An 11,237-nucleotide genomic window follows, 5' to 3' on the forward strand; every position below is an offset into this window, starting at 1 on the left:
CTTTGGTAATAGTACCTTTCTGCATGCATTATGAGGAAATTAGCACTAATTCATCAAGAACAACGTGAATTAAGAACCGCAAGACGCATATTACTTACTTTAATATCTGGAATCAATTGCCTAAAATACTTCGCAATCTGCAAAAGCGTGTGATGTTACTCATTGAGAAGCACTAAAACACACTCCCCCCCTTTTATCCGTTCAACATTTACAGGTTGCTTGATAGGTGATATTAGCATCAAATTATACAGGTATTAAAATTGAAATTAATGGACTGCAATAGCCTTCCTTGTTACTATTGGGTGGTTGCTTGAAAGCCCACCTTCACCTCCATCGTTAACTAAAAAAAGTAAACTCATGTATAATTTTCTTTATAGTAATACTTCCACACAGCTTCTTCAATAAATAAAATTATATTAGGATAAAGAGAATGTCAATCACTAGGCAAAAACTACTCTTGATGCTAACATTAATCACAGTTGTCAATCCTTCCCCGTATTTCTTGACCAAATACAAAATATAGAAAACTTACAATACAATCTAACATCCTAACTACTAGGGTTGTTCACGGTTTTGGTTAAAACCAAAACCAAATCGAAAATTTAACCAAACCGAATAAAAAAATCGACATTTGGTTTGGTTTGGTTTTAAATTTTAAAAACCGATAATATTTGGTTTGGTTATGGTTCTATTAAAAAATAACCGAACCAAACCGATAAATTATATACATAAATTTTATAATTAATTATATGTATAATATTAGTTTTTCATAAATAATTATAAATATTTTATACCTTTTAATCATTAATTTGATTTTTGGTCTAGTTATTTCACATGATTGTTTAAGGCCCATGGTTTTAAGAATATGTCCAAGCTCATGTCTTTAAGTCTTTTAACTCTTTAAGTGTTAAGTGCAAACCTACTAACAGAAGCTCACGTTAGAGTCTAATGTCTTTAACTTAAATTTTTTAACCTTTCTTTGTCCGCCATTCAATTTTAGGTTGTTTCTTCTTCTTTTTTTTTCGAATTTATACCTTTATTTTTTCTTATCTGAATGAGTCCTAAACTTTTAATATTTTTCATATGAAAAGGACAGAGGTTGTAGATTTGGAGGTTCCTATAGAAGATACTTCAGTAACATTAGCATTTGTTGTAACTCAAGCACATGGTAACGCTCTAATACTTCTTCCGTGGGTAATCTTCCTAAAAAGCAGAAAAGAACAACTCCTTATAGTCGAGACCCTAGCCTTGGGGATAATGATAGAAAAACATCTGAAGTTTGGGATCATTACACAAAGTTTTTTTTTAATAAAATGGGAGAATTTAGGGCAAAATGCAAGTACTACCTCAAAGTTTGGGATCATTACACAAAGTTTTTTTATTTCATATATTTTAATTTTAGTTTTAGGTAGTCTTTATGTTTAATTAATATGTATGTTTGTAACAACAACTAAAAGCTCCTATGCTCTACTTTATTTCCAGGTATGTGTATTAAGATGACAAAAATGGTGCAGCCACTACTAAGTTAGTTTTTAGCTCTATATGTAATAGTTTAGCAACTTTGGGTAACTTGAGTACTACACTATCACTAATAGTGAAAATGTTTCTATGATGTATGTTCCACCTTAAACTATAAATAAAAGTTATCGTTTGAACAAAAAAAAAAAAAAAAGACATGTCTTTTTCAACTTTTTAATATTTTACCGATGTTCTCGCTACTGCCTATCATAAACCAAAAAATCGAACCAAACCGACAATAACCAAATCGGTGGTTATTATTTTATTTGATTTGGTTATGATTTTAGACATTTAAAAACCGACTAAATTGGTTTGGTTATAGTTTTAATCAATAACCGACCCAAATCGAACCATGAACACCCATACTAACTACCCTAGTCTGTCCATATAAAGATCATAATGAATAAATTAACCCAAGTATCCTTTTACATTTTATTTTAGAAATCTTTCCCATCTGACTAGCTTTTGTGGTATTCAAACATCAATCTCCATTTCATTAACTTCTATCCATCTGTCTGTTTAAAAACTTTTGAAGTGAAAAACTAGTCACTCTTTTCCTTTTATTTTAAATTTCCTCCCTTGTCTTGTTCTGCTTGCTCTTCGCAGCCACCATGGAACCTCCTCGCCCCAAGACATTCTTCCTCAATTACTCTGTTTCTCTTCTTTTCATTTCGTCTTTCCTCCTTTCTTCTTATTCTTTCCTTTTCACCATCACCGAGCAGGTGCTACAACCCTCCCAATGTTTTGAATAAATCCTCAACCCCCTTCTAGTACTCTGTTACACAGTAACTCCTTTTTTTAAATAATAAACTCTTTTACACCGTAACTATTGCTGTAATTCCCCTATTCCTTCTTCTTCGGAAGTCATTTCTTTTTGTTCTGAAAAGTATAAAAACTCACATCCTTTACTCCTGCTATTTTTTAATGAACTTTAATAGAATAGATATCTTGATATTCTTTTTAAATGGCCATAACTTTGTGAGCCAAATGCCAGTATACCACTTTAAGGGGACTATACTTCAGACTATTCCGTGTTAATCTCTTCAAGTTTATAATCTTTTTTTGATAACTTCAAGTTTCAAATTATCTAAGTCACCTTTACGCTAATGGCAAACCAAATGACCCCTGAATTTACAGTGTAATCAGTAATTTATCAATGACAAGTATGGATAGTCAATTTAAAAAACCTGTCTCTAGTTCGGCATCATTGCATGAGGGGAAAAACATTTTTCAAAATCAATCTTCACATTTCCTGCATGTGTAATCACATTATATGTTAAGGACCTTATAATCACGCCCGTAGAAAAAATCAAGCTCAAGGAATTGCATTGATACAGCATATCCTCCTGAAGAATTTGAATACATAGATGTTCAAAAGAAAATAACGGTATCAATCATTCCCAAATGCGTGGTGAAATTGCAGATCCTTTTTTTTTTTTTCCTTGTTTTTTATTTTCCATGCTCACTAAATTGATGGTGTCTAATTATGAATATAGTTGATTTACATATACACGTATTTTTATTGTTGAATGTCATGTACATTCTTTATTTGTTTGTTTGTGATAAATATGTCGAGTACACAAGAGGTTGGCCTTCTCACACAGGCAACCGCCTCCTTATCTTAGTGATTAAAGGAGATGAAATAGAATTTTAAGCAAAATTAACATAAGGATCATTTGAGAGCCATCAGCTTAAAATCAGATCTTCACATAAACAATGACACAAGGTCGCTAAAGTGAAAAACGTTCAGCTAGTTTACTTGGTGAGCCAGATCTGAATTAAAATTGTATTACAGATCAAGGAGCTCAAATTTAGATACTTATGGTGTCTAAGTATTATCTGTACAGCATCATGCTTTATGAGATAAAGAAAAACGCTCCCTATAAAAGGAGAAAATGTTGTAGCACATGTTTCATACCATGTGTGCTAATGTCAACCAATTTAGTTAACATAAGTCAATTCTTAACTTATTGATGTATGAGACCAAGAAAGCTCCGATACTTGAGACTTAGGTTGATGTTAGCTATCTTAATGTGTTTCCAAAAGACCATGTACCAGATTCAATCTAGCAGAGAATATCTAGAGGCAGTTAAGCTAATGTTAAGAGGATCGTGAGAAGAAAAAATCATTGATGGCATCTCATTAATTTGTGTTCACTGGTGCACCAGCTATAATTTATGAGCTATGATTGTGAATACAAGATTTATTGATGTAAGATATTTGGAGATTATATCAAAATATGATTCATATGATTTAGGGTGGCGCATGCTTTATGATTTACTTCTAGGTTTGCACTAGAGAGACTATATAGTCCTAACAGATGTATAGCACTTAGCTCTCACAGTATGTTGGTCACACAATCTACTTCCCTGTAAAAATAATTGTGGAGATGAGAATATGTATCTCATATTAGATGAGCACTCCCATTATGGGTGAGTGGGAGATGCTGGAAATAGAGTCCAACCATAAGGGATGCTCTCAAGGCTCACTAGGGTAAATACAGTAATTTTAATAATTACGGTGATACCCTAAATTTATTCCATCTAAGTACACCTACTGTCTAGGACTAAGAAATATACAAGAGATAGGACTCTCAATGCTTTTTCTCTGCCGCATATCATTAGGGTTTATATTGTGAATTAGGGGGTTGCTCTGATATACTGTGACAACCACCACAGATTGGTAATTCCAGTCGGTATTCATTCCAGTCCTGCGCTATACGAAGAACATGTAAGTTCTCATTTACGAATTAAGCAATATCTATTTCGTATTATTTAACATGCTATGTGTTCCTTCATGTCTTCTTCCTCTTCCTTCATTGTTGCCACCATTGAAGCACTAAGCTTCATATTTTCTTTTACAACAATTGTAGCTTCACTGGTGGCACTCTCGTGAAAGATTTTGGCTTCGGCCACCATGTCCGAGATAGTAACCAAGTGCAATCACCATGCGGTTTCCACCTCCGTTTGACCGTGGCCGCAAAGTGGTTCGAGGCGCAACAAAGCGGTTCAACTTTTTTTTCTTTTATAATTAGATTTGAGAAATACCGACCTAAAAAGTTATCCAAATAAATGCTCAATCGATTTTAAAACCTACTTCAAATCGCATAAAACTGATTCACAATTTCCAACTACACAGGACATAATTTTTTATATATATATATATATATAAAATTAGAAAATTAGAACTAAACAAAACAACAACAACATACCCAGTGTAGTCCCATATAGTAAAAATAGAAAATTAGAACTATTGTATATTTTTTCGAACCAAAAAACATGCCTAATACCAATGAAGGAAGACATAACATGTTTATCAATACGAAATAGATACATTTTAAATCATAAAACGAAAACTAATAGGTTCTTTTTTGTAGCGAAAGTGAAAGCTGGAATGAACCTCGACTGGAATGACCGTAGATGGTTGTTGTTACGGTAAGTCGGAGCAAACTCCTTTACCATAGTCTAAACCCTACTAATATGCGGTAGAGAGATGAGAGCGTGAAAATTTCGAGTGTTCTAGCTCTCGTGTATTTCTTAGTAATACACCGTAAGTGTACTTATATATGAATAAACTAGGGTTTCACAGTAATTACTAAAATTATTGTAGTTACTGAGCATTTAGAGCACAATCCCAGCAACTTACCTGCACTCACTCCAAACGCGCACTTTGCAGGGTTCAACTTTAAATTGAACTTGCGAAGTCTATCGAAGAACTTATGCAAATGCACAGTATGCTCCGAACTTTCCCTTGATTTTATGATGACATCATCCACATAGACCTCAATCTATCGATGCATCATATCATGGAACAGGGTAGTCATAGCTCTCATGTACGTGGCGCCGGTATTTTTGTGGCCGAACGACATTACCCTGTAGTGTTAGACCCCCCAGGGGGTGATGAAGGCTGTCTTTTCGGCATCCTCTTCGCTCATGAGTATCTGGTGGTATTCGGCGAAACAATCCACGAATGACTGCAGCTCATGCTTGGCCCAGTTGTCTATCAGGATGTGAATGTTTGGAAGTGGGAAGTTGTCTTTTGGACTGGCCCGGTTGAGATCTCAGTAGTCCATACAGATTCAAATCTTCCCATGCTTTTTAGGTACTGGCACTATGTTGGCCACCCAAGTGGGGTAGGATGAAACTTCCACTATTCCGAACTAGATTCGTTTCTCCACTTCGTTCTTTATCCTGATACTCACGTTAGACTTAAATATCCGGGTCTTTTGCTTAACTTGGGTGAAGCCTTCCATAATAGGAAATATGTGAGCTACGATTTCAGTGCTGAAACCTGGCATATCTGCGTATGACTAGGCGAAGACATCCACATATTCCCTTAATAGAGCTACGAGCTCTTCTTTCTATGAAGCTCCCAAATGGGCACTAATTCGCATCTCCTTGACATCATCTCCGTCACCGAGGTAGATTACCTCAGTTTCATCCATATTTGGTTTTTTCTTTTCTTCCAGTTCTTCCAATTCTTCTACCAGTCCCTTTGGCATCATTATTGATTCATCGTACTCCTCGTATTCCTGTTGTCCGTTTTCCTCGCTCATTTCACGACACGTCATGACACTTTCGGTTGTTTTATTATGGTTACTATTGAAAAGGCGAGGCAGAGTAAAGTTAGGTTTATTACTACCTTCTATGTGTATTTAGTTAGAAAAATCTTCATTATCATTAATATCTGATAAAGATAGCAGTTTCATGTAAATCGAGGCTTTTCATTAATTCAAAAGCAATTGGCTACAACTCTGGTCCTGGTTCGGAACAACGTCTGACCATTTTCATTTTTTTAAATATTACAAAGTAATTTAGAAAAAGGTGACCATTCGGGCCTCAGCCGAGGTTACCGCTTTTAGCAAAAAGGTTTTAAGGAAAATTCGTCTCTCTACTGAGGAGCCAAGAGGGGGTGGATGTCCAATTATTCAGGCGCTCCCCTAGCCTCAGATTGCATACGCTGGGTGTCTCCTGGTTTTCTTCAATAACCGCATAGCATCCCTGTTCTTGGAATAACGACATGAGATTCCCATCCATTTCTTCTTCGTCCAAAGATCGACATCTTTCGGGGGGAATGACCGTGGTACAGACTCGAAATTGGACGAGGTAAGTTCCTTTTTGGGCTCTCTTTATCGTCCTTGCGAGCTTGTCTTCGCGGGTGAGTATACTCCTGCATCAAAGTGGTAATTTTATTTTGGGATCGGGGACATAGTTCGTTATCCCTCCGAGGTCTTTTCCTAGACCTTTGCCTCGTTTTCAAGTAGTTCTTCAAAGACGGCGGGAGGCAATCATTCTAGATCGCCGGCATGGGCCTACTAAACCTCTTCTTCCACATGAGTGGCCCCAACGTATTCCATTACATGAAAGTTTGGCGAGTGAGGGCTCCCTTCGATTATAAGAACGATGTTGTAAGCATACTTCTGAATATCCTTCTCAGCTGCCACGATAATTTCCCGTCCTTGCCATTCAAATTTTATGGCTTGATGCAGAGTTGACGGGATTGCACCCGCGGAGTGTATCCAGGGTCTTCATAAGAGCTTATTATAGCTGACAGTGATTGCCATGACCTGAAACTCTGTTGTGAAGAATGCAGGTCCAACCTGGATCTGTAGGTCTATCTCTCCAAGGGAATCACTTAGAGATCCGTCAAACCCTCTGACGTTCGTTCCACTTTGGTGAATCTTGCCTACATCGCAGCCGAGCTGGGTCAATGTGGCGACAGGGCAAATATTGAGGCCTGATCCATTGTCTACCAACACCCTCCCTATTGTTTTACCGTGACATTCTATGGTGATGTTAAGGGCTCTGTTGTGAGCGGTCCCTTCTGCTGGCAAATCCTCTTTGGAGAAGTAGATCTTGTGTTCTCCGATGCTATGGGCTACCAGTCCAGCCAGGTCTTCGCTGCTTGTACCAGCAGGTATGTGTGCTTCGTTCAATACTCTTATGAGAGCTTGCTTGCATGATGGGGAGCTGGCTAGCAATGACAACACTAATATTTGTGCAGGTGTTTTCTTCAAATGTTCAACAACGGAGTAATCTTTAGGCTGCATGCACCGCCGTAAATCCTCGCGCTCTTCTCTTCTTATTGCCTTTTTGGTGTTTTCCTTTCTTGTAGCATTCTGAGCTAACTCCTCAGGAGTGTAACATCTCCTTGAACATGTCATGCCTTGGGCCATGGCTGCTTGTGCAGTGATTCGCTTTGCGGGAGTGATTTGTTGCGCCACTTGAGCCACCATAGGTGCTGGAGTCAAGGCTTTGAATCTTAATGTCATTGTCGTGGCTCCCGGTGCTAGTACCAGAACTGCAAAATTTGGACGCTCCTGGAGTGTGAGGGAGGCCACCGTGTGCTCCAAGGATTCGACCGCTCTTGATTAATTCTCTACAAGTTTCCCAGTCCTCATTATTTTCAATCATGTGGACTCTGTTGTTTCCATGGTTAGGCAACAAATTTGTGTTCACATTGGGAGCTGCAGTTTCCAAGATGATTTCTCTCTTGTCAATCAGATCTTGGATTTTGTGCTTGAGATTTATACAGTCTTATGTGCTGTGCCCATTTTCTGCTGAATGATAGGCACAGGTCTGATCCGTCCAGTAAAATCTATTTCCCGGCTGTGCTGGTTTTGGTAGGACTTTCTGAATAAAGCCTACGGCTAATAACTTTTTGAAGAGTCGAGCCCTAGGCTCGAGGATCGTGGTAAATTCCTTTACTGGCCTCCTTTTGAAAGCAAGACATAGAGTATTGTATGCTACGGGTGGCGGTTGATTTTGGTAGTTTTGGGTGGTTGATATGCTCGTGGTGGGTTATTTGGGCGATAATTCTATTGCGTGGTGCTTGGTAAGTAGGAGCGGACACACAGACACTAGGCGGAGCCATGTGAGCTGGTACAGTGGTGGTAAAGTTTGGTTGTGCGTAGTACACAGGTGTTGGATAATTTATGAGAGGTGCAGCTATGTGGGTGGATTGTGGTTCTTTTGGGCTCGGATTTGGAGTGTGGGATACACTTACCACGTCCTCTTTCTTCTTAAGAAAGATTCCTGCAGCAGCTTTTCCAGATGCTTTATGGAAGACGCTAACTATCTTTCCGGATAGGAAGCCATCTTCTATAGCCTCTCCCATTTTGACTAATTCAGCGAACGGTCTTCCGGCTATGTACAACACTATTGTAGAAATCAGGTTCTTGGGACCTGATGAACACAGAGACTAGCTCTCCTTCAGACATTAGAGGCTGCACACGGGTTGCCTCGGCCCTTCACCTGCTGGCAAATTCCCTGTAGTTTTTCGTTGATTTCTGTTTGACCTTTTCAAGATAATAATGGTCTGGCACTGTTTCGACGTTGAAGCGAAACCGTTCCATTAAGGATTCTGCCATGTCCTCCCAGGTGTGCCACTGGCGCATATCTTGAGTTGCGAATCATTCAGCAGCTTCTCCAATCAGGCTACGACTGAATAGTCGCATGATCAGAAGCTCATTTTTCTTTACGCCAACCAATTGGTCACAGTAGGATCGGAGGTGTGCCTTAGGATTCCTTGCTCCATTGAACATATCAAATTTTGGGATTTTGAATCCTTCCGGTAGTTCCAGATCTGGATGCATGCATAGATCGTCATAACTTAATCCCGTAGCCTTTCTTGCAGACCTGTTGGACTTCTCCAGTAATTCCTCCATCTTTTTCTCCATATCTCTTTCCCGCTTATCCTGTTCGGCTCTCCAGGCCCTTTCCATTTCTTCATCATGGTCTAGTTCCTTGTGCCTCCAAGAGCATTCGCTGGGGATGTTGGGAGTGAAGAATGAGACCTGGTGGGCGGTAAAGTTGTGCGGGGCAGTGGCGGTTTGCCCAGTTGGTGGAGCTAGAGCACGTAACTGGCCTGTCAGACCAACAGGATGAGGAACCTGGTAAGAAGGAACTGAGTGGGTGGTCCTTGGGACTTGGGTGTATTTTTCTAGAGGAGGAGTGCGGTAAGAATTTCCAATATGATTCAGGTTGGTGGATCTTAGTGGAGGTGGGATGGCTCCTGGCGGGTATATCGAGAAGTGATCAAGTATTGGTGAGCTTAGTGGAGCTTAGTCGAGGCGTCCTTGCCCATATTCATTGCCTCATTTCGGGCTACTTTTTCTTATAGAGCCGTAATGGCGGTTAATAACGTCGCAATCACATCTTCCTGGGCATCTCCGTCACGGAGAGCGAGTTCAGTTCCGTTCTCGGGAGTACCAGTCATCTTCTCTTTGCCTTTGTCTCTGGATCTTATAAAGTATGCCAGTATTCAGTACTATGCTAATCGGCCTCGTTCTATAAGACAAGAATAACTCAACAGTAGACAGTGTTAGTTACTTGACATAAAGTTGTTACACCTCGCATTTTGTACATTTGAATATTCCGAGTTAATGGCGGGAAGTTAAGGACAAGGTTATAATTTTTTTTCTAGAATGCATAAGTTGCGTATTCATTTCTATTGGTGTGGAGCGTTAAGGATAAATTTGGAATAAGGAGAAATTAAGGGCTAAAAGTTGGAAAAAAATATTTCATGAAGTAGCCAAGAATGGCCAATGTGGCCGTGTGGCTATGAGTGGGTCCCACCCACGTGTTGGCCAATATTTTCATGCCATGGAATGGCACATGTGTACACCATGTATTTGTAAGGGACTTATGTAAATATATGTGGATATTAGAGGACCATGCAAGACTTATTCATCTTTTAGGACTTAATGAAATTTCTAGAAAATTGAAGAAAAGTGGAGAAAAGAAAAAAAAAAAAAGGGGAAAAACGTCCAAGGGGCTGCACATGATCAGCCATGTGCCATGAATAAATATATATATGTGTGTGATGACAAACAAGGCACAATTCATCATCTCTACCACTTGGAAATTTCAAGAAAGATGGAGAAAAGAAGGAGGAAAGCCATTGACGTAATGTTTGAACACAGCCCATGGGAGTTGATCATGAAAAATAATTCTCTTCATGCCTTCCTACTAATTGGAAGGTCCTCGTCGACGTGGAGTAGTTGTTGGAAGAAGAAAATCATTCGTCTTGCAAAGAGCAACTCTAGCCGAGTGGAGAAAGGGAGAGGAAAAAAAAAGGTATGGTTCAATCTTACTTTATATGTGTTGTGCATGGTTTGTATATGTTGTGGAGTGCGGAAGTGAATAAAAATTCATGAAGTTGTGGTGTGGAAGTAGTGACCGTGTGTATGTGATGTATATAGGGAGTGAAGAACTACTTTATTTAGCATGTTTGGATTGTTGTGTTATGGACGTTGGAACATGTTGTAATGTATTGAAATAAATGAAATGCATGAAATAAGGATGTTGATGTTGTAGCCGAGAGTATGGGCTGTTTGTGGTAGAATATAATGAACTCATTTTATATAGTATTTTGGTTATTGATTGTTGTAGATTATGTGATGAAAATGAAGGTTTGATGACTCAAATGGAAGTCGTAATTGTTGTGGGCTGATTTAGAACATAATGTGATTTTAATATAGTCGCTTGAGTTGATGAAAATGATGTTGTTAGCGTATGGAAGTGTTGATATAGTTTATGATATAAATGTATTGTTGGTGTTCTTATGGCATTTGGAAGATTTGGGTTGGAATGTCTTGAACATGTTGTGAATTGAGTATTGATATTGTTATTATGATTGTTGATTATTGGCATTATTGTGGATGGTTTGGCGGGGTTGAATTCCGGGTTGTTGTTGATTGAAATTGGCCAAGTTGAACT

This window comes from Lycium ferocissimum, chromosome 4, assembly GCF_029784015.1.
Source record: "Lycium ferocissimum isolate CSIRO_LF1 chromosome 4, AGI_CSIRO_Lferr_CH_V1, whole genome shotgun sequence".
In the NCBI taxonomy this organism is placed as follows: Eukaryota; Viridiplantae; Streptophyta; class Magnoliopsida; order Solanales; family Solanaceae; genus Lycium; species Lycium ferocissimum.